Below are 25800 nucleotides of genomic sequence, written 5' to 3'. Positions count from 1 at the left end.
AAAATGAAAGAGATTGAGACAGAAAGAGCAAAAGCAACTACTAAAGGGAGAAAAAAAAAGAGTGAGAGAGAGTATAATAAAGTATTACCTATCAGAGAAAAAGAAAGAAAGAGAGAGCAAGTAAATGGTCAAGATGAAAAAGGCTCATTTGAGGCCTTTTGCTGTCGTCCTCATAAGATCCTAAACATCGTATTTTGTCCGATAATTGCCACTATTAGGTTGAAATGCGGAGCAACATTTTAACAATAAGTAAATCCTCATTTCCATCTATTTGAACCTCAGAGAACCTGAACTTCGGGAACGAAAATATGGCCAAAATTTCAACTCGGGTACTCAGCCGTAAAAAAATCGTTTTTGGTTGTTTTTAGAATTTTTAAAGGGTGTATTTTAAATGTCACTTAAAAAAACATTGTTTTGTTAGTGCGACAGAAAAAAACGTTGTTTTGGCGGCCAGTGTATTTAGCAAATTATTGTATACTCATTCCAAAATTTGTATTCTTTGCTTACTATTAAAATACTCATTCCCTTTTAATTTGAACTTTTCGCAACAATAGTTACAGCTTTTGAACTACAAAATAGAAACGAATCAAACAAAATCTTTTCTAAGGAACGAACTTATTAGTTTGAAATGTCAGAAGCTCAGAAAACGTATGGACTCAGCAAATAACTAATAGTTCAAGTAGATATTTTTTTTAAAGAAACAGTTAGATTTTAAAAGTGTTCGAAATTAGCGTAATTATCTTTTAAGCTCAATGAATTACTAAACTCTTTTACATTTTAATAAAGCATTAAAAATCCGTCCACTATTGTTTAAACATTTTTAAAATAGCTCATGTGACAATCCAGCACTAGAAGGCTAGTTATTTGACGTTAGGCAAAATGGTCTTCAGTCAGAAACTGGGCGCACAGACTCAATATTTTTTTTTCTTATTGTCGAAATAATAAATTTAAACGATAATAAGCAATTGTTAGAGACTCAAGGCCATTATACCAAATCAAAAACCTAAAATGCAATTTTTTTAATTAAACTTAATAAAACACATATTCCCATTCATTTTTGATAAAATGTTTATTTCATTATAGAGTTTTAAAGTTGTCATTTATAGTGAAAAACAATATAATTTGAATAGCCGCTTTAGAAAGACTGTGAGCATGTATTTTCTTGACGCCGACAAACGCGAAATTTTGTGACACGGACACTTCTTTGGCAAGTGGAAGCCTTTATTGGTCGTGGTTTTTGGCTTGTGGCCTTTCAAGTCTTGAACTTTAATAACAACCCAAATGTGTGCCCGCGAAAAAGAAAAATTTCAGTAAACATTGTTTAAAAATAAACGTGTCTGAAATGTTTTCACTTTGTTTTAAAAAAAACTTTTCAGCAAACAGTATTTCTAAAAAAAGATTCTGGGGCCCTACTATGTAACTCGATTCTACTTTTAATTCTATTCGAAACTCAAGTAGAATCAGTTGCCGGTTATACCAACTTGTTTGCAAAAATGTTTGTACTTTCGAACGAATATCGAGTTGTTTGACAGTTTTAAAAACAAAAAAAAACATCAAATTCTTGGACAAGAATAATTATAACAAAAATGGACAACGTTGAAATTTGGTTTGATTTGCAATGGAACGGTAGAATATTTGACTATTTGTTTTAGTTTTGTTAAGAGCTATAGTCTTTCAAAAGAAGGATTTATGTTCTTACTCGACACCATATCATCCGACATGACTACTCGCAGAAGACAGAATGCTGTTCGGATTATTATCAGCAATCAATTTAGCGTTCTTTTGAATTCTACTTTCGAGTTACGTAGTTTCTCGTTTATTCGAAACACAAAAGAATATAGAACTATTCCGTTCTGTTGGTTCGAAAGTACTCAAATAGATACATAGTACCAAGTTTTCGAATTCGAGCAATTTCATTGTAGAATCGAGTTACATAGTAGGGCCCCTGAAATGTTTTTTAAACAAATAGAAAACATTTCGGAACATTTGCAAAAACATTTCAGAAAAGCTTCTGAACTTTTTTTCGGTTTAGCCGCTTTATAAATATTTCTGAAATGTTTCTATGGCAGCTCACCACAAGAATTGTGAATTCAGATCAATAGCAACACTTGCACTTCCAGCATCAATTCCTCCTACTGAGCGTACTTCAAGTCTGTTTAAATTTCTTCACAATTTCACCAATACTTGCGTAATCAGTTCATATTGATTATAGTCGTTATGAAAAATTGAAATACAATTGATTCTACACTTATACAGCCCTATTATAGCTATCAACTATCAACTAGATACTTGATACATAACAATATTTTTGATGCATTGGTATTATGGCTATCAACTATCAACTTTGTTGATGAACTGTGAATTTTATCATTATTGTCAATGATTTTTTGACATTACTTGGTATTACGGATATCAAAAAAATAGATACACATCAATTATCATATCAACCACAAATTCTTGGTTGATACGTCTCAAATAAATTTAGAAAAAATTATAAAAGGTACGTTTTTTTCATTCTCTCCATAGAATAAAATATAAATTTAAAGAAACAGCGATTTGTACGCATTTTTTTTTTTAATTACTTTTTATTGACGATGTTTAATTCGGTTGCTATAGGAATATTTTCGCATGCAAACAAAAAACTTATATTTCAGGATTTTCAAAGGCAAAAAAAAATTTAAGAAATTATATTATGACTTCGACGCAACTCAAAATACGCAGAGCATTACGTGATTCTTCCAACCCAATGGATTTGGACGAACACATGTAATAAGATACTTTTCTTTAATTCTTCCATTGGCTGATGAAACTTCATTGTAGATTCATTCAAAACTTCAGGCTTTCCAAACAAGCCTTCCTGGAGGTGTTAAACGATATTGGGGAAAAACTTAAACCGATCAAAAGCCAGCAGTCCATTCCAAATGTACTAAAACTAGCAGCGGTTTTAAAATTCTTTGCCCAAGGAAGTTACCAATTGAGCGTAGGAAACGACTTTAATATTGGTATGGCACAACCAACAGTGTCAGTCGTTCTTAGTGAACTGCTTGGTGTATTGGAGAATTATATTTGTCCAAAATGGATTAAATTTCCATACTCCCAAGAAGAAGAACGTAGGGCTAAAATTTATTTTTTCGAAAAATGTGGCATTCCAAATGTAGTCGGAGCTGTTGATGGAACGCACGTTAAAATTCTCGGACCGAAAAAGGATCTTCGGCATGTTTATTATAATAGAAAAGGCTATTATAGTTATCTGTTCCTAAATAAAATATATTTTTTAAAATATGAAAACTTTTTTATTAGAACAACTTACATTTTCGCAAAACAATTTTAACTCCAGAAGTCCAGACACATAACAAAATTTTAAAACAATAATTGAAAACGTCAAACGAGTAAAAAATCTCATTCACAATAAACTATTCACAATCGGTTCAAAAATTAAAAGTTGATGTTCATAATACCGATTCATCAAATAGTTGATAGATATTATCAACTATCAAATTGATACTCATAATAGGGATGTTAAAGTAAGTTTCGATACCTAGTTAAATATTTCACTATCGTATAAAAATCAAACATTCAAATATAAATGACAACTGAGTTTGACAGGTGTCAAATGCCGGCAATATCAATTTAAAACTATAAAAAAAACTATTTATTTGCAATTGAAGTAACTGTCAAAAATGTTCGGATATCTTTCGTTGTTTGACAATACTTTAGTCGTGTGACAAAAGTTGATAGTGACTTTTCTTGTAATATTGGCTGCGTTCAATCTCGTGTTGGATAGGGTATCTTGGATAGGTAGTTTTTTAGAAACCTTTTTGAACCAGTTGGATAGCTGTATTGAGATAGCTGTCAAAATACAAAAACAACTTTCAGCTGTTCACAAAAAGCAGAGACAAATTAAAGCTTTGAAGTTCGACATTTGATGGATAATTCAACTGATTCACCGGACGATGACGAATTGATACGTGCATAACAATTTAATAAATAAGAGATAACCTTAATCTGTAATCTGTAATGTTAAATTTCCTCTTAGCTCAATTGGAATTCTATAAGATGTATAATTTACTTGCTAAATATCCGGTTATAAACGATTTACGTTTAACTAAAAACTATGCTAACAGAATCGAGGACTATTATAAAGTGACATTACCTAGATATAGTTTGGAAGAATTTCGATCTCATTTCCAAAAGAGCAGAAGTTGCTTTCCGGTAAAATCTTAAGTTGGTTTGTTCACAATAGATAAAGTCTTAGCTTAATGATGGGACCAACGCATTAACTTTTGTTGCATGATATATCCGTTTGGCTATCCAAAGCTTCTTTAAAAACCATCCAAGGTGCACCATCAACTAGAATAGCCAATAAAATGTGAACAAACTAGTCTTGATATCTATAATGAATTTCTTATTAACGATTTTAAATTATTAGGACCTCTTGCACAAAATGCTGCTAAATAAAAGAACTTTTAACTTGGAGCAAAAACTCTTGGTTTTTGTTTGGATCTTAAGTAAGCAATCAATTTTCAAGTTTCTTGAAATTCAACCATGTGTTGAATCAGCTGTTCGGTCAGATACCTACATACCCCAGAAGTTCTTGAATACCTTTGTATTCCTTTTTTGACATCTTAGCTGCTTTTGATCAGCTGCACACGTAAAACACTAACAAAAAGGTATCCGGATACCCTTTCTGGCTGAGGTTGAACGCAGCCATTATGTCACAAAAAAAAACTAGAAGTTTACAGCATTGTATGACATTTGGGGCGATTGTTCAACTGACAAATCTGAAATTTTGTTAAGATCTATCAATCGTCTATACTTTTATTTCAAGAGCGGTTCTTAAGATATCTTTTTAGAACAATTTGTGCAGTAAAAATTGAATTAACATTTTTCTGAAAATTGTTTTCTTATCGTAAAATCATGCCATTCCAAACAAGACTACAAGTACAACAAATTCGAAAAGAAAGTTTTCCTCCTTACATATGGATGATTTATTTTTAATTACTTATACATTTTCTTGCAATTGTTAAAGTTTAGAGCTCCATTTACCTTAATCGCATCATTCATTGTATAAATACGCCCATATATGTGAATGTCAATTACTATGTAGATGCGACCCATATCGATTTAACGATCGAGATGATCCTGCATTTAATTAACTCGGGCTGTGTATCTTTTTTTAACTGTCTACACTAAATTGCACAGGAGCGGATTAGATGTTTGCCTTAAAGTTTGAATATTTCGCCTACAGTCTTAAAGTTATTGATAAAAAAACTCAAAATTCATTTATCATCAATTTTACATTGTCACTGAAAAGTTTGAAGTTTGGTTTTTAATTCCTTGCACATATTTAAATGTAAGTAAAATCGATACTATACTATTATAAAGCTGAAGAGTTTGTTTGCTTGCTTGCTTGCTTGAACGTTATAATCTCAGGAATTACAGGTCCTATTTTAAAAATTCTTTTAGTGTTATATAGCCTATTTATAGAGGAGTTCTCTTGCTTATACAATATCACGCTTAGACTAATACAAGCGGAGCAAAAATAATGAATATTTCAAAATCTGTAATTTTTTCCCATATAAGAGCTCCTACTGGGTGTGCTGTGGATACGGTTAAAGTTTGTACTAAAATAAAGCAGATAGTTTTGTCAAAAAAGTAAAGATTGGTCAAAAACCATCCAAATACAAAGGTTAATTTCAGAACTTTGCTCTTTCTTATTTTTAGCTCATCACTAAATATGCTCCTGGAAACGACTGTATAAATAGCATCCATATGCCCACACATAAAGTTCAACTTCTTCTTCCCTCACCTTTTTTTTGCATTTAATTTCGGATGAAATAAGGTTTCTGTTTCTTCGACGATATTTCATTTGATGAGTTCTTTTTATGTTGCCTCCAACGAATGGACCATTTAAAGTTTGTGCGAAAAGTGCCCAAACTACTTCATCCATTTAGACTTCTTGTTTTAATTTAAATAAATAAATACAAAAAGACTTACAATCCGAATCTTCTCCTACATATACACACTTCTCACCGACAATTGTGTTTCCTGAAATTCATGACTTTTATTGGCACCTTTTGAGTATAAATTTTAATTTGACATAAACAGCTTCGAATCAAGAACTTAAAAAGGATCACAATATATTTATGTATACCTTCCAAGCCCAAGGTAGGCAGACAACGACGAAGTCGACGGCGAAGATGACGATGACTGCTGACGATGACCATACGACAACAGTTCCATTGTGCCTCAATGAAATAAAAATAACAGAAGGCAACAAGACGCATGGACGACGCGACAACAAGACGCGTATATACATATATGTACGTAAGTAGAGCTTTGTTGGCTAAAAAGAGCGATAACATGTTTTTGAATAAATTTTGCGCGAGGGTGTCATTATTCTTCTGCCCAAACTTAAACCAACCTTTCCTAAACCAACTTTTCTGTGGACTTGGGTTTTCAGTTGAACTGACACTGCGGTGGATTTATATATTGTGTACCTTTCGAGAGCGCGTCTTCAAGATATCAAATCAATGTTACATTAATGAGATTATGGCATTTTTCGATTGGAAAAGTCTGTAGGTTTTAGTAGGTTAGTTTCTTTTTCTGTTTTAATTTTTAATTGACACTCCAGCTCAATACATTAGCATACACTTCTTTGTTTTTTAAAATATTTTTGAAATTCCATATTCAATATTGAAAACCCAAATAATAATAAAAACCGATTTTAAACAATAAAAAAAAGAAACACAAAATCCATAAACTTTCTGTTTGACAAAATACTTAACAAATGGACTTTCAAGGTATACTCGTAGGTATACACAAGGTTTGAACTTTAGTCATAAAAATAGGTTTTATTATACCAACTTTTATTTCTTCACTATTAAGTTGGTTGTCTATCAAAAATGAACAATGTGGCTGCTTTAGCAACTTACATATTTGTATACTTTAGTATATTTTCCAAACACCCACTCGAATTTCAGTTTTTGAAATGCATAATATTACAACATTTCCGTTCCGCCTTCTCGATTGAAAACAAACGTCGACGACGACGAGGCTTTGAGATGACGACGTTGATGATGACGGCACGCGGCTGCGCGGCGGCGGTGGCTAGGAAAGACGCACGCAGCTTAAGAGCGAGTTATAGTTTGAATATGGAAGAGATATCATATGGTTTGACTTTCTTATGGCAATGATGGTGGTAATGGCTTTCGGCTTGTGCGGTGTATCATGTCAATTCAGCGTGCATTGTGCGTTTTACAAAATATCATTTTCAAACTCTTTGCCAGTTATTTAAATTTTTATTTTGTGAAATTTTACTTTTTTTATTTCTTTTTTCTCATTTGAATAGAAATAATAAATTATTAATTGAAATGCGTGTAGGTTTTAATGTGGCATTTTTGAAAGCATCAGTATTTCGCTATATCAACTTTTTGAAACAACATTTAGTCTAATATCGGAGAGATGTTTAATTGAAGTAGGTTTATAGCAATTTAAATACCTTTTCAAATTTCTTTTAAAACATTCTTAGGTCCTCAAACCTGTTAAGTCTGTTGGGAACCCGTTAAGGGGCATATGGCCTCTACTACGCCTACGCGCCATCGCGTACGGTTTCCGAAGATGTGTTTCAGCTCCCTCCTGCCTAGTGACGCTGATTCAGCTTTCTTGTTATGATTGAAGCTACCTTCTTAGTGATGCAGCCATAAAGAAGCACAGATTCAACATTAGTGCGAAACAGTCGTAGCTTTGTTCTTAAGCTGATAGAGTTATTCCTCCATATTTTTGACAGCATACCGAACCCCGCTTTTGCTTTGCCGATGCAGCAGATGACGTCTTGTTCTTTTCCGCCTTTGATGAAGACGATACATCCAATGTATTGAAAGCTCTCCACTTTTTCTACTGGTTGCGAGATAATATGTATTTGAGAGGCTGGTCGGGTTCCAAGGCTGATCATTTTTGTTTTACTGAAATTAATTTTCAGCCCCACAACTTCTGCTTCTCTCTCCACATTTGTTGTCATTTGATGGAGATCCATGATCCTATGGGAGAGTAAGCTAACATCGTCCGCGTTATCCAAGTGCTTTAAATAGGATGTCAAAGTCCATTGGATCCCTCCGCTACCTGACAGAGCTGAGCGCAGTACATCGCTTATCACCAACAAAAACAATGTGGGTGACAGAGTACAGCCCTGTCTGACTCCGTTTCTTGCTTTTAAAACTTATATAGGTTAAACATTATTTTAAAAGACGTAATATTCCCCCTGAATCCCTGATCGATTTTGGCATTTTTAAAATGTCATGAACCAAGCTTAGAAATTAAACGTTTAGAAGCAATTAAATGTGTTGGACTTATTCAAAAGTTGGATTGTATTTACAAGTTCAAACAATTGATAGTTTATATATATAAAATTTAAATATTTAACAAGCCTATTGATGACAACTTTGTTGATTAAAAACGTTCCGAACGGTTGTTAACAACAATAAAACGCATAAGTATCAATAAAATGTTGCTTAATTTAACAGTAATTGAAGTTAAAAAAAAATCAGTTGTCAATTTTATCAACTTAAGACTGTTTGCTTAGGGGTTTATAAGTTTGCAATGGATTTTTTTAAATTTTAAATACAACTTACTTCTGACATTATAATTTAAATATCATTTTTGACATATGACAGCCATGGCTGGAAAGGACGTAGTCTAATCTAGAGGTTCAATTTTTGATGATACTTTCCAATAGTTTGGTAATAATTTGATAAACGTTATCTTTCAAGTGATCAATCGTTTCCTGGAGAGCAATTTACGGCTCCATAACGTGAAACTATGTGGTTCAAAAGTTTTCGCCAGTAAATCAATATTGGTACGAGCTGTGTAACATGTTTCCCAGACATCTTGTTGAAACCAGAGCATAGTGGTTTTTCAACTGATAAAAGGAAAAAGCGAATAATCATGGCTCTATAGCGGTCATCAATTTCAAAGAACTACGGACAAAATTGATCGCTGAGAAGAAAACTTACAGATCTGGCTTTTACGGCGAAAAATAACATTTTTCATGATTCTAGGCGAAGACAAATATGATTCAGAGTTCTAAGTGAAAACTTACATATTTTAGTTAGTGAAAACTAACGCATTTAAAACTTATGTAAATCTGTAAGCCTTTCTCTTAAAATCTATTAGTCTTGAAATCTGTTAGTCTTCGTCTCAGCTGTGGAATTATTGTACTACCTCATTGAATACTTTTGTTTTACCAAGTATTCACTTTTTGTGGCTGTAACGAGGTTTAAACATACACACTTTAAGGATTTACTGACGTAACCATTCAACCGAATGTGAGTTCCATAAAAATTACTATGTTATTGGATATGTTGTATAGAATAGAATCATAATTTTCAAAATAAATTTTTAAAATTTGGAAGAATTGTTCTGGCATCATTATAAATAAAAAAATAAAATAAAATGGCCGCCATTTAAAATAGTTTGGCAAATACTGGCATAACAATCGCTGCCTGTAAGCTTTTGCTAATGCAGGACGCTATATGATGAAGGCAAACACCAGGCGGACCAACATCGCCACGTATAAGGTCACAAAAAACATCTGGCCAATACTAGATTTAAAGCAATCGAGGTGCTTGCTATCTCTAAGATGATCGTATATAAGCTCGATAATAGGTGGCAAAACATAGGCAGATTCTCAAATGACTTTTGTACAAGCTGTACGGACGAGAAAGTGGAGGAAACAGTTCTTCACCTTATCGGTACATGCCCTGCTCTATCTCAAAAACGTAGGAATTACCTGGAAGAATTCTTCTATAATGATCTAAACGAACTAAATATAATCAGCCTTTCACGTTTCACAACGGACTAAAACTGGTTTCATTGAGCTTAGGAGAAAGCCTTAAGATTCATGTGGTATCACAATGGGTCATTGAACTTGTTTAAGTGTGTCCTATTCGATCATGGACAGCCACTTTAACCTTACCTAACCTAAAATAGTGCTTACAGCTCAGGGTTTTACACTTCTTAAAAACACTCGCTCTTTATCTATACATAAATATGCATATTATAAAGCTGAAGAGTTTGTCTTTTTGTTTGCTTGTTTGTTTGTTTGTGTGTTTGAACGCGATAATCTCAGGAACTAACTGATCTTCCTGTGTTAGATAGAAAATTTATAATTCTAAGGCTAATAAGAGCGGATCACCAATGTATCATGCTTTAGAATCGATGATGTTTTTCCATTTAACGCCTCAGTGGGGTGCAACTAGTTATTTGATAACTTCCACTCACAATACAAGTGATTACTAAAATTAATGTGGATTTTCGTTGTGATTTTGCATGGAAAATCATTTGAAATACTGTTTTTGGAATCTTTTTAAATCACTTCCACACCTGTATTCCCTCACTACTGTGCTGCTTTTTAGCTGAAACTAAAGAGTAATAAAACCTGCGGAAGCTTAGTCCAATAAACAAATGCGTTTCAACTCGGTAACATCTAATTAAATGTTCATTTTTCTTAGAAATGTAGAACTCTACTTGAAAGAACTCCTTACAAAATTGCAAGCATACGATTCTGTCAGACTCATGATTTTTTGAAATTATGAGTTTGACGGATCTTATTGCCTAGTTGCTTCCGTTAAAGTGGAAGTGTGGATTAGAAAACTTCAATAAAAATCATATAGTTCATCAATTAAAGTCCTTTTTTAATTTCAATTATAGATATTTAAATCTGAATTGAGTTTAAGGAGAGAGAGAATTTAAACACGCTTAAAATATGTAAATATATTATGGGTTCTTGAGTTTTGCACATTCCTCTTGTTTTATTAAATTATAACAAAGTCATAAAACTTTATGACCTGAAATCATTTCATGCGCATAAAATAACAACTAAAATTTGTATATCTTACAAAGAATCTTATGTATAATTTTAGTATTTCCGCCATAAAACAACAACAACAACAACAATAACAAAATGCGTCGGATGATGATGAGAAAATAAAAACAAATAAAAAACCAACATCAGTATTATCTTTAGAGTCTTGTTTAAGATATTCATTTCCAATTTAAAAAGAAACAAAAAGCACACAAGAATCCATTTGACACCTACGTGTTTCCACTCATTGTTCTGCAACATAAAATTAAAAAAAAAAAACAATGATGAGATGAAGATGGCATCGGAGAGTATCATGATGAGATGACTCCTCCACAACATAGCTTTTGGTAACGGAGCCGGCGTTGCCACTTATAAATTTGTATGGGTAAATTTAACACAATTGGTTGTTGGCAATACACAAGTTGAAGTTTCATATTTCCTTCTACTCACCATAAATATTGACAGATCTGCCAGTAAAAAAAACTGTCTCAAATGTCTTAAAAATATCTGAACTTATACTGTCTTGTGTCACAGTGTGTCATCTGTCAGAAGGCATTGAAATCGGGTAGGTCAAGACAAGATTATGGACCTCATTAGCAGTCAACTGCATTTTCTGAACGTACATTTTGACCAAGGCAACTAGTTAGTTTTTCAATTGTCATAATCTGTCAAAAACATTATTGTCTACAAAACACTCCTCATTCAAACTACAAATCCATCACGATTTGTATTTTGTATTGTAAAGAAATATTAATTATTTCTCTGTCAATTTGACAAGGAACCCTTTTACACAAAAGATTAAATAGATTTGTGCAAAAAATATTTCGTGAAGTAATAAAGTTCAGCTTTCAGTTGAATTAAAAACATCATTAATTGTCGTTGTGACATAAGTTCACTTGACTTGATAGTAAGGGAGATTTTTCTTGACTAACTTTCCAGTCAACTTTCCAATAAAGTTGGCTTAATTGGAAGGCAATTTTTGGCAGCTGGCCAATCAGATACTAGAAACTTGCCTTACTTTCAAGTCTCTTATTTCACCTGAACCTGCCCATTGTCAGATGTTATTGTTTGAAACATCTGACAGCTACTGAAATCTGACACTTAAATTGTAAAACAAAAACTGCTACACAAAATCTTCGGACAATTTTCCATTGAAATTCAATTTAATGTTGTAACTTCATTGGAAGCTAATGTCAGAGATGTCAATGACTTATCTGACAATATTGTAAGATCTGACAATCGTCTTTTCAGACCTGTCAATAAAAATAAGGAATGAAACGGATACACCGGAACAAATTGAAATGATACAATTACCAACTTTCAAGCTACATAAACATTTTGGAAAATTTGATTTTTCTTTTTTTTTAGTATTATCAAAAAACTCTTTAGGTGGCAACACTATAAACTACAGTCTCTTTCCATATATTTCCATTAGTTTTGTGCAAGAACTGCATAGATTTCACCAGCGCACCGCAGCGTGCGCCATATCGCCATCACCACGCCATTCCATCTCCCATAAGCCAGCGTATTGTTGGGCATCGCGTCGTCGTTCGTCGCGTCGCATATGCCACAGCCACTAGACCATTTATTGAAATTGATGCGAGAGATCTTCTTCTTTGCTCCGGATGCATCTTAACTCTTAAGGTATAGGAATACCACCGCGTCTTCCGACCGTTCTGTACTGTAACCCGTGCCAGAGCTATGAGCGATTGTGATTTATGAAAGTTCATGCTGTCTGCTCCAGAAAAGACATTGGTAGGTAAGGTTAGGGTCTTCAAAAAACTTCCATACGAATGTGTTCTTCTTTTATTTTTTTAGAAAGTAGAAATAGGTACAAGTATAATTTTTGAATCTTTTGAATAACAATGTGTTCAGTTGACTGCTTTGTGGGCCAATAAAATAACAGTATTACGATTATAGTGGGTTTTTCGTTTTGAAAATTAACAAAGGTGTTAGCCTATGTTTTTTCTACCCATTTTTTGAAGACATTCTTCGATGATACTTATGTGTCTTGTTTAAGTGGGTGGTATTTGATTTAATGAATAATAAATTGATGAGAATGTAGGTTTTATTGATTAAGGAAACATTTGAACACCTTTTATCTTTTATTTGTGTGCTCGCCGAGAATAGGGTCATATTGATTTAGATTGTAATCGATAACAACTAAGATTTTGGGGTTTTCTGTTTGGAAACAGCACGATTAATTGGAAATGTGACATTAATGCAATTAATGTATTTTTTATTTAATATTAACGAATGATGAGTTCCATTTCTTATTTATTTTAAAATACTTACATTAAATTAAAAGTGAAACCTAATATCTTTTGGCACCTGCATATGCCATGTTTGTTCAATTAATTAATCGAGAAGGATCTACCAAAATGTAACCAAGATTTTAGTATCACTCTTTTTGTGTAGAAAAATTAAGTTGCCTCTAAAAAATCGACAACTAAATTAAACTAAACCTGCTAAAATTATTTACAACGTATTTAAAAATTATAATAAACATAGTGTCTTAAAATTATATTGCTTTCACTTTCACCCTGCTTACATTTTGGAATTTAAAAGTCTTATTTTTATAGAATCTTGTAATAGAAGTCTTCGGTTCAATTCTTGCCTGTATCTGGTACACGGGTACCACTTTTTGAAAGGAATTGATAAATTCTCAAAGAGTAATTCTTGTCATGAAAAGCTCTTTCTACTTTCGAATTTGGTACACAAACTATAGGTCCCTTCACCCCCGGTATTGTTTCCACAAAGGAATAGTTGAAAGTTGTAAGTCACTAGGCGTATGTAAGGACTGTCTTATTTATTAGTAATAAGTATCTAAAGTTAATTTTTAGCAGGAGCATTATTCTGTTTTTGTTATTATCATTAATAAAATGCTATTTTTACAAAACCCTTCTCATTTTACTTTTTAAAATTAATATTAGGAACCAAAAACCACCGATTTCAGAACTTTAAGCTACACAAAATAACGTTAAAAATACACTTTCACGTTAAATTTTTAGAGGGTTTATCAATAAAACAATCGCTGCAAGCTACAATTAAAAAGATTAAAGAGTTTTTAATTTTAACGGGAGCGTGTTGGAATACTGTTTTTCTGCATGATCGAAATTCTGTATGACATTGATTATGTCTATGTCATAATATTGCGTCTCTGAATTTCTCTTCATTAAACATTGTGTTGTTACAAGACGTGTTTTTTCAAATTTTTGTATTTTTTTTTGAAAACCGGAGCGAATTTTGAAGTACAATTTTAAAGCGAAGCTTACAAAAGACTAGCTTTCTAACGCGGCGGTACACACATGTTTTATTTTAGTGAGCCATATGTTTTTTTAGAACTATTGAATTATTAACCTATCTACATTGTTTTAGCAAATAATTAGCCGTTTCTGCAGCGCACGTAGTGGAAGCTCTGAAAAGAGAAAAATCCCTGATTTAAAAATATTTTTTATTGGTCCGTTCGAATTAGTCTTAGCGTGATGATATATAGACTTTAGCCTTCTTCAAAAAATAGTGTTTCTAAAAAACAAACAAACAAAATCTATCCAGCTTTATAGTATTGGTATAGATGATAAATACCATAAAACAAAAATTGCATACACTTTATAATATACAAATTTACGAAAATACTATCTAAAAGAGAAACATACAAACTCAAAACATTGATAATACTGAACCAACTCACTTCTTCCTGTGCATCATCATTGATTGATGTTTTCCTTACTAGAGATGAAAATATTGTTAAATGTTAAAGTCAATTATCCATCCCTGTGTTTTCATATCATAACCTTATGTTTTCAACACTTGACTTAAATTTCGATAAAAAATCGCAGCACTCTATCCAGTATCGTGATTTTCGTAATATTAATGTAGAAAACTTATTTAACGAATGTGGATGGATTTTAATTCAATTTAAACCACATCTAACGTTAACTATGACAGTTTTGGTTGTCCAGAAATGCTCCTCGACTTTAAACGGTTACGTAATTCCGTAACGAATTTGATCAAAATTGCGAAATACAGATTTTGTAATAATAAATTTAACTCAGATCGGTCGTCAAAGTTTGTTTGGAACGAAGTTAGGAATATTGGTTTGAGAAAAGATGTTCAATCTTGTGATGATAATATTGATTTGGAAGGTTTGAATGTTAAATTCTCTACTTCACAAACCCAATTCTTTGAAATGTCTTCTAAACGTACAAGGAATGATACTACTAACGCCTTTTCGGTAAGTGCCGTTGATGATTATCAGGTACGTTAAGCAATTTTCTCAATAAAATCTAAATGCACTGGACTTGACAATATTCATCTTGACTTTATTAAAATCGTCCTACCCTTCCTACTTCCCCACATAACGCACATATTTAACACCATTATAATGACATCTACATATTTCGTGCTATGGAAGACATTGAAAATTATTCCCATCCTAAAACAAAGAAAGAAAAAAGAATATAGACCGATTGCTATGCTATCTTTTCTATCTAAAGTTTTGGAAAGTCTGATAACTAACCAGATAAAATACTATATTAAAGACAAGCAATTATTGAATCCTTTGCAATCTTAATTTCGGTCTGGCCATAGTTGTGTTTCAGCTTTATCCAACGTATCTGATAACATAAGACATGCTTTAGACAACTGTGATAACCTTACTTGACTGTGTAAACCATAATCTTGTCTGTTATAAATTGATGACCCTATTTATCTGCTCTGACACAACTAAAAAACCTTATTTACTCATATTTGACCAATCGTATGCAAGCCGTGTTTTGTAATGGTAGATTGTCCTCGTTCCTCTCTGTTAATAATGGTGTTCCTCACAGATCAATCCTTGGACCTTTACTGTTTTCATTGTTCATTAATGATCTGCCCTCTGTTTTGTCTTACTGTCAGTTTCATATCTATGAATGATGTCCAATTGTATATTAGTTTTTCTGAGATGATGTTTAAGGATGCAATATCTAAAATGAACATTGATTTGATTTACAGGCTATATATGATTGATCGACACGGAACGGACTTAAGCTCAATCCTGAAAAAACGAAAGCTACTATTTAAAAGTTTAACTTGATGTAAAGCTGACATACAAATAAATAAATATCAAATAAATATGTTCATGAAAAAAGTCTCTTCAAACTTGAAAACTAACAACTTTTTAAGAACAAGGAATTCACGTTTGTTCAAACAAAATTATTACGTCATGTTAGTGTCATAAAATGTTATGCAAAGAAGTATAACTACAAAATTGTTATGACACCTTATTTTCAAAAGTATTAAGTTTTTTAAAATTCTGTACTTCAAAATGCGGACGTTTTTAGATTATCAGATCGATTTTCCTTTTGGTAACTATTCATATAGTTTTGACATACAGAATTTTGAATTTTGTCCTAAAGAATTTTAACGATGCAGAATTTAGGTCTTACACAATTTTGTAAAACAGAATTTTGGATACAGTATTATGACTCATGGCAAATTTCGACCCCAGCCCGATCTTAAAATTGTACTTAAATCAAAATCACAAAATAAGTAAAACATTTTTTAGAAATTTGCTAAGTCCTGAATTGTTGACATTATAAATGTATAGTTCCGTTCTCCAGATTTGGGTTTGCTTTGTTATTTTTTTTTCGCGAAATGTTACTGTTTACAGATTCACCTCATTTCAAAGAAAAACTAATTTTAACCTTAAGTTTAGGTACAAGCATTTTATCATCTTATCTACAGAAGTAAACTTAATTTGTTTGAGTCATTGAAAACATTACCATACCACAAATATGAGCACAACAAGTACGATTTTTTTTTAAATGAACTCAAAATGAACTATTGGATGCTTAAAATAATAATGGCCCAAATTAACTCGCTTGTGGTACTTCATCTTAAACATTATATTGTTTTCCAATTTCAAAACTATATCCTGCTTTTTAAATGTAATACAAACCTATAATTTATTGAATCCATAAGAATTTTTCTGAATACAAATTTCATGGTTTAATTTTACTCTCTTCAATACAACTTTATTCTAGAAGAAACAGTGCTTGCCATATACCACCTTCAGAATCATGCCGTCAAATGGTTAAGAAGCCTCAAATGATATCAAATGAAATTATGTTTCTTTTTAAAGTTTTATTTTAAAAAAGTTCAAAAAGTGAAATTTAGAATGTCAAGTCACATGGAATCCATTAAATGTCAGAAACGGTTTGTTCCAATGCAATCATTTCACATTTAACAAAACGTTAATTTATTAATCTCAACTTAATTTCAAAAAGTAATTATTAATTTGTATTCAAATACGAGTATTTTAAAATAAAAGTTTGTTAGAAACAAAAGTCAAACTTTTAAATAATGTACATAAATAATGCCCTAAAAAAAGAACAAAATGGTGGGAGGGCGGAGCTTTGTCAATATTTGTGTTTGGGGGACGAACATTTCAGTCAATATTTTATTAATAAATTATGAGTAAAAAATATAAACAACCAATAAAAGATCAAAATTAGTATTCAATATTTGTATCGCATACCATTTCTAAAATCAATTTTTGTATTTCTAATCTTAACACAACTTATTAAATGTCAAACATTCTATAAAATGTAGAAAAGTATCTTATCGAAAAACATATTTTTTTCTTATTATCTTTTACAAATTTTTCTTTTGTTTCATTTAACCAGAACAAATTATCGCATTATTTATATACCTTTTGATATAAACTAAAACACTTTAAGAATTAATTTCATAGGTATGCACATATTGTATAGTATGTGTTTTAGACATTTGGAATAAATTAAGTTTTTTCTTAAGCGAATGATTATAATTTGATTGAAATGAATTATACCAGTCACTTTAATTAAATTAACTCAGCAAGAGATTGAAATGTTGATATTTAACCAAATCAGGGCAATAAAATGGTGACATTATCATATTGATGGTATTTTTGTTTGTCTCTGGTATATTTAATAAGTATACGGATCTTTATCTTTATGGCTACATATGAAACAGTTATTTTTCCATTAACATTTTAATTATTTTAGTTAATCGCTTTAAGGAGGATTAGTTTAGTGTAAATTAAGGCAGAACAAAAAGAATTCAAAAAATAGAAAACCGCGCAGTTTGTCCCATTCTTCTTTGAAATGAATGCGTTCAACGAACAATGCTAAGCGTTTTGCTATTAGTTTCGATTTGAAAAGCATACAATTTACTCGTTTGACATGTGTCACGCATACGTCAGAAAACAACAATAACAGATCCAAGTGTTAGCGTGCCCTAAAAAATACATCTTTCCTTTAAACCAGCAACATAATTTTTGATCAATTTCACAAGTTACTTCTTTTAAGAATAAAATATATTATTACAAATGTTCAAAGCACTCATTTACAATGTAACACTTAAAGTGTATTCACCTTACAATAAAAACCTTCTCCATATTTAAAATAAAAATCAAAAATATTTTTGTATTACCTTAAAAGTCTTTCCGTTCTGAACTTCCGTTTTGTCGTTATAAACATTTTTGCGTTGCCATAATGGTAATGTGTAGTAATTTATGATTACCATATAAGTAACCAAAAATAACCCAATCATGTCAACAACAATATGGCATGAGGCGCGGTGGCGGCAGCTGTGATATGAATAATTTATAAACACAACAAATTATGATGTCCTTATTTATAAATCAGCAAGAAATTGAGAAAAATGTGTTTGACAAGTCTTGATTTCTTGTAATACCATTAAATTAGTTTTTATCTGATTAAATAAAAACAAACATTTTATTTAGCGACTGAGTTAGTGTGTTCTATAAAAATTATAATACTTCTTACAATACTATGATATTTATATGTTAACTTGGCTTCAGGCTTGTAAAACAAATTTTCTGAGGCTTATCTAAAAAAAGAAGGTAATTAAAATGCAGATCATGAAGCTGACCAAACGACTAAAGAGTTACAACTTAATGCATGCAGATACAAATTAAGGTGAATTTAAATTTATTAGGGTTTCATTGGAGCTATATTTAAAACCATCGCATAAATCAGGGGAGATCTTCGTTCTATTTACAGCAAACGAATTAACAAATTGTTGTCCAAATAGGAGAGAAAGGTGGCGCTATTCGACAGTGGAATCTCTCTAAACAGTCAGCGTTATCTTTGTTTCAACAATAGTCCAGTAAAATAGGTCAAAAAAGGGTTTAAATTCAGAAGGAGAGATAGAAAGCAGGAAATTTGTTTCGACTTTCCTTTTAGTGATTTAAACATTGCGTCAAAAGTCTCGTGTTCGCGCCGTAAGTTATGGACCGACAAAAGTCGAGAAATGATCTGCTTTTCTAGCCCTAGCCCTTATTTTGTTAACACCTTTAGTAGAATTGTAAGGCTTCACATTTTTTCGTAATTATTTTCTTGTGCTCAACTGTTTCAAAGAGAGATGTCAAAAAGAGTGTTAACCTCCACAATTTTTATAAATTAAATTGTTGGTGAAACAATTAAGCTGTATTAAATTTCTTTAGTTTTCTTTCTAGTTTTCCAATCTTCCATCAATTAATAAATCATCTCATCATCCGTTCTTATTTTTAATTTAGAAAACCAGGATTGTACGGCCGGTGGGCTCCAAAATAATTCAATTGCAACTCATTTTTTTCTGCAACCGCAGCGTAGGCAAAATCTGTTCTTCAATTATAAAACATTATTTTGATTAATTCATCTTAGGTTAGTGACAACATTTTTACAATCGGCTGCAAAAAATCCACTTTTTAGCACCCATCCCCCGGTATGGGAGATAATAATCGGGCCCTGACTATTAGCCGTGTTTTTTTGATATTCCCTATATAGTACAGTGAGAAATTGTCAAAAAAGCGATCCGTAGTGGTCTAGTTTTAATATTTAAAAGTTGATACAATTGAATATTTGCAAGAATAATTTATCAAACAATTAAAAAAAATAGCGAAATTCAGACCAGGGGTGAAATTGGGTAAGCTGATTTTTAATAGTTGCCTATCAAAATCAAGAAAATACGTCTGTATAAGGTGATTTCCGAGTTTTAATCAATCAATTTGACATACAATAAAAACTTCAAGAAGGGGGTTTGTTCGTAGACTACTACCTTAACATGTGGTGTTGAAGCAAGCTTGAAGTTCACCTCAATTCTTTATATACCTAAATCGAGTTGAAATGAGCTTTATTCGACTCGATTCTGGTCGGGAGTCGATTCAAAATTTGTGAAAAACAACATGTGTGGAGGAGTTGGTTTCACCGATAATGCGTTATGCTCTGTTTATTTACATGTTTGTGTACAAAAAATATAGTTTGGATGTAATCAAATTACAAAAAAAAATTGCACATGGAGTAGTTAGCACATTCTTATATGGTGCTGAACTATTCAGTTCTTCATTGTTTAACACGAATCAAACTATATCACTTGCACTTCATAAGAAACATCGAAACACAATTTTCATTTTAGAAAGTACTGTCAAACTTAATCATTTTTAAATCTTCTTGTGTGGTGGAAGCACCAAAAAGATTTATTTAATCTTAACTGAGATAAATCTTCAGTGCAAACATAGCAAAACTTTATTATCTTTCCCATTGTTTTCTCTGGCAAAATAAGACCAGTTAGTCCATTTTCATTAACAAAACTAAATAATATCAACAGTAACAAATTGATTTGTACCCAATGGAAAACACATGATTCCAAATGCACAACTACTTAACGAACACAGCTATCAAAATACAAACGCAATATAAATCGTACCAACATTTGAGAACGAAATCACATAGGATCCATTCGAGACAAGTAATGTCAAAAACCTATTCGTAGTAAGATTCTACTTGAACTTTTATCGGTTGTATTCATACTATGGATACTGTTTTTGTTATTTGTGTAAAATCCTACTATACTATTAATAGATTTTCCAACAAAACACGGGTATTATTGTACTTGATAACAGACATTTTTGCATATTTTAAAATAAAAGTATTAACTTTATTTTTTCCCACTATTCATTTTATTTCAAAAACGCACTTTCTGCACTCTATCTCCTAAACGGTTGAGCAAATAAAAAAATGATGAAAACGCAAACGTTTTAGCAAATTTTATGTTTGACAATTGTTTAAGTGTGTTTACATCGATACCAAACTGATAGGAACAGAGATAATCACGTAAAAGGGGTTGTCACTACTTTTGGCGGTCCATAACTTATAAGAAAGTGCCAACTTACTATTTCTCTTAAACCCTTATTTTATTTCACTAAAAGGATTTTAACCTCCTTTTGTTCTATAATTTTTTATATTTTGAGTACTTTGACCATTTTTGAATACTTAAAGATCATCAGATAAGTACTTGAACAAAACCTTAAGTAAAATATTAAAATATTAGACTGTACCTAATAATATTGACGTTTTAAGTTAGGCATTTAAAAAATACTGATATATGTATACTTTTTCAAATATTGGTACCAGAATACAGAAGTATTTTTGCTTGATAAAAAACTGAAATCCTTGAATACTAAAGTGGTTTTCGAGATGTTAATATAAGAAAATTTTTTTAATAGAAAGATTTTTTGTCAAAGTTGTTATTTTTAATGTATTTTACTTTCACAATATTAATTTATATTTATTATCAAGTGTTCATATTCTTAAGCTAGTAATATGTATATTTTTTTCTATTTTTAGGTAAGTGACCCAATTGGATTGCCTAATTTACAAAAATGATTTGTAAAATTTTACAACCGTAAGTTTTTTATTTTAATTTAAAAAAAAAAATAAAAAAGTAAAAAGTGATTACTGTAAAACTGACTGCTTCAAATACTTTCGTAAAGATTAAAAGGGCCGAGTTTGAATGTCTGATTGATGAGCTAACATTTGTTTGTTAAAATTATAAATTAAACAAAAATATTCAAAACAGAACTTTTAAATTTTAACGTAAGTAAGATTTTGAATATAAAAAAAAACGTTTTAAAAATAATTTTAGATAGAACAAAGAATTTAATTCTTTATATCTCGGAAAAGTTAAAGAATTATTGAAGTGAACTTTTTTTTTTTACAAAAAATAAAATAAAACACACAAAATACTGCTTAAAATTGATTTTTGATTCTACTATCTTAAGAATTTAGATTTCAAACTTATTTCAATTGTTTTTGATATTTGACAAAAATTAAATATAAATCAATTGAATAAATTAATATGGGTTTTTCAATAAAGGGATTGTATTTTAAATACCCTTCTGACATTTTTGAAGACGTTAACTTTTGAAATGTTGAATAAGTCCAGCATCCTTATTCGATTTTTTTTTTATTCTGTATCAAATAAATCCCACGTCCGGAAATCTTAAAAACGTTAATAAATCAATTTGTGACTGCTTTGAGAGTTAGAACAAAAAAAGGCTACGACCCACACTGATATAGCTACATCTTTACTCAAAAATTATTGTTTATCAATTTAAAGTTGCTTTTGTAGATTTATTGTAAAAAAAGGTTGTCAATTAGATTTTTCTTAAAAAATGATTTAAAGTTAAAAACAATATTTTGCATATTTGTTTTCGTTCCCGAGATACTTAGGTTGAAATCCAATTATTTGTAGCCTTTTCTGAAAGTTGTTATTTCTTATAATTATTATTATTTTGACGAAAATATTTTTCATAGTAAAAAATAATTTTGAGGTCAATTTGTTCAATTATTTTTGAGATATTCGATTTAAAAATTTGAATAGTGTTTGTTTTTAGGTTTAACAAAAAAACTGATACTTCAATTCCTCTCAAACTTATTATAAAAAAAAACTCAGTTGGATTTTTTTTTTCAAAACTTGATTAATTTGGTATTACATTGCAATGTAGAATACAAAATTTAACTGAAGTTATTTGCTTTTTTGGTACGAGAGATATTTGGGGTCAACTTTTTGTTTTTAAATTGTTATAATAAAAAAAACACACTATCAATTTTATGAAAGTCTTTTTATATCGTTTTTGATATCTTCACTGGTTCATTAGATACGAAGAAAAAAGTATTCCTAACGTATGAACGGACGCACACAGACAACTCTCTAGAAACCTTTAATTAAGATTCTATGTACCTTGAAACGTTGTTAAATATCAAAATTTTGAATTCGAGCTCAGCGTATTTTCTTTACTTACTTTACTACTTTAAATACCACGACTGCAAATTGAAGAATTCAATTGATTTTCTTTTCCAGACATTTTCTACACTATTCGGATTAAGTTTGATCAATGCTCTCAAAAATTGAACACATTTTTTTTATTCCCTTCTGTCACCTTTAAAGTAATTTTTGATCCCACTAAGTTAATCCGATCACCAAGCAACATAAACTTTCAAACCTATTGCTTATCAAATATACCTCCTCAAGTTTCCATAAAACAACGTCCAAGTTATCACGAATTTACATTTTCCATCACTAATCAAACAAACCTACCCAAAACGTTTTATGTTTTTAGCGCCATCTATCTACAAAATAAGTGCTACTTTTCCACTATTGACTTTTAGCACTGTTCAATTAAACCATATTTAAAAAGGTGAAAATTATGTAATTTGATTGTCAAATGTTAAATAAATTTTCCATTAATATTATATGTATATCAAATTGAATTCGTGCTGTGCCAAAAAGTGTAGAGACATATGTTTGGTAGGTTATACCAAGCTTGAAAGGCTGCTGTTCAGTTGGGCATACATTGGCAGTAGTAAACACGACAAATAATGCTAATTACGATCGTGCTAACTGCTGGTAGTTGTCACATTCACGTAATAAGCAAATAAGTGCAGGCACCGCTACTGCCATCTACCTACAACTAAGCCTGACATTTAATAGTAATTTAAAATTTACTAAGTCGGTGTCTTGGTTGAGTGGTGGTAAAATGGTTATATACTTCATTTTAAGGAAAGTACGCTGCCATTGATTGTGTTTTGAGTGTCTTATAGATAAAGTGCTGCCAAATAATAGTTTGAAACCGGAAATCGACTATAAAACGATACGTTACGAAATCGATGTCAATAAATTATACGTATGCCTACACACGAATAAGAAAATGACATTCGCACCTTTGGTATATTATGGATTGTGACGTTTGTAGCTGGAGGCTTTTTTAACAATCATTTAGCTACCTGTTAAGCTTTTAACGATTTTTGATATACGAGTATACGCTTTTCTATCCCCGATCTTGATTTGATTTATAAGTGCGTACTTTAAAACAAAACAACAAAAATATCGGAAAGATCGAAAGAATTTTATAAACATGGGCCATATACAACATGAATGGAATCACATTAGCTATTCAAACGTCATGTCTCATAGGTAGTTAAAGATTTGGCCTTAAGTGGAATTGATTTTGTTGTGATGCCAAATGCTGTTGAGCAAAGTTTTGTTGTTTCTTTTTGTTTTGTTTAACTTTAACAACGTGAAAAATTAACTTATGATGGTTGCGTCCTCCACGCATTTTTATACCTTTCTACTTTATACCTGCACCCACGCAGCTGATTCGAGATGTTGAGCAAACTTTGTATGCCTAGGCGGAGTAGCTTTTTTAAGTGATTTGTAAATAATGCACCGCATATAAGCGGTTGAGTTCGTATATTATTTTTTATAATTCAAATTAAATCAGAAATCGACTTAATATACAATGGATATCATAATTTATGCGTTCCTAACATGTAGATTCAATATTGATAAGAACCACATTAAAGTTATGAATTCATTAATATTTTAAATTGACGAAATATTAATGAAAATTGTGTAAGCGCGTATTTGTTTAAAAATTATGGCACAAAATCTCAATAAACTATGTTTCAAAGATGATTTGATTAATTTTAAATAAATTCAGAACATTTTCTTAAAAAGTAAATCACAAAATGGCTTCTTTGACTTTTAGTAATTTGCTAACATATCTGAGTTTCTGACATTTCGAATTAAGATGTACGTTCACTCGATTTATGTTTTTTTCTAACTGTCACTTTGACATGTTCAAGTTTAAACATATGCTTTTAAGATTATTATATTTAGTGATAAGATTTGCCTTTGTGATTTAAAAAACACTTCGGCCATTGGCTTTTTTAGTAATTAGGGCCGTATATCAAAAATAATGCACTGAATGTTCTCTTTGAAAGCGTCAATAGTTTAAGGCTTATTTGTATTCTTAAAAAAGTTGCCCGATTCGCAAATATTATTAAGGAGTAAGTTCTTTATGGAATCAAGTGACAGCTGTCAAAAAGACAAACTGCGAAAAAAGTATTGCCAGATTAAAAGGTGAAAATGCAGTATACGTTACGGGATGGTTAGAGCGTTGGACTGTCATGCAGTCTTGGTCTTAGGTTCAATCCCTGCCTGTGCCACCTTAAAGTTTTATTCACGGGCACTGCCTCTTGCGAGGAATTGACAAATTCTCCAAGAGTAATTCTTGTCTTGAAAAGTTCATTCTCAAATCAAAAAATCAGGGCCTAGTGACCTTACAACTCTCAACCATTCCTATGTGCGAGTACTGTTGTCAGAAATGGAAGGGACCTACAATTTATGGCCGAATCCGAACGGCTGGTTTGAGAAAGCACTTTTTCATGACAAGAATTACTCTTTAAGGATTTGTCAATTCCTCGCAGGAGGCAGTATCCGCGAAAATTATTTTTTTAAATTAAGGTGGCAGAGGCAGGGATTGAACCCTAGACCCCTTGCATGACAGTCCAACGCACTAACCATCATGCCACGGGTACTACTCATTCTCAAATCAGCCATTCGAATTCGGCATATAAACTGTAGGTCCCTTTCATCTCGGACAACATTACTCGCACACATTAATGGTTGAGATAAGTCACTAGGCCCGGGTTCTCTACGGACTGTTGCGCAACCTAATTTATTTTTATATTTAGATTGAAAGGTACATGTTATTTACAAAATTGACAGTTATAGCAAAATCCTTATCAATTAACAATTGGTTCGTAAAAATTTGGTGCTTTGGTTTAAAT

General features: G+C 31.4%; 1 protein-coding gene across 2 annotated transcripts in view; it reads left to right on the top strand.

Moving 5' to 3' along the window:
* The window catches only part of LOC129949198 (toll-like receptor 3), a 98104-nt gene that overhangs the window by 28025 nt on the left and 44279 nt on the right, over positions 1–25800 (top strand). The window lies entirely within an intron of this gene.

This window comes from Eupeodes corollae, chromosome 3, assembly GCF_945859685.1.
Source record: "Eupeodes corollae chromosome 3, idEupCoro1.1, whole genome shotgun sequence".
In the NCBI taxonomy this organism is placed as follows: Eukaryota; Metazoa; Arthropoda; class Insecta; order Diptera; family Syrphidae; genus Eupeodes; species Eupeodes corollae.
Note: the sequence above shows the minus strand (reverse complement) of the source record. Positions and strands in the feature narration are given on the sequence as shown.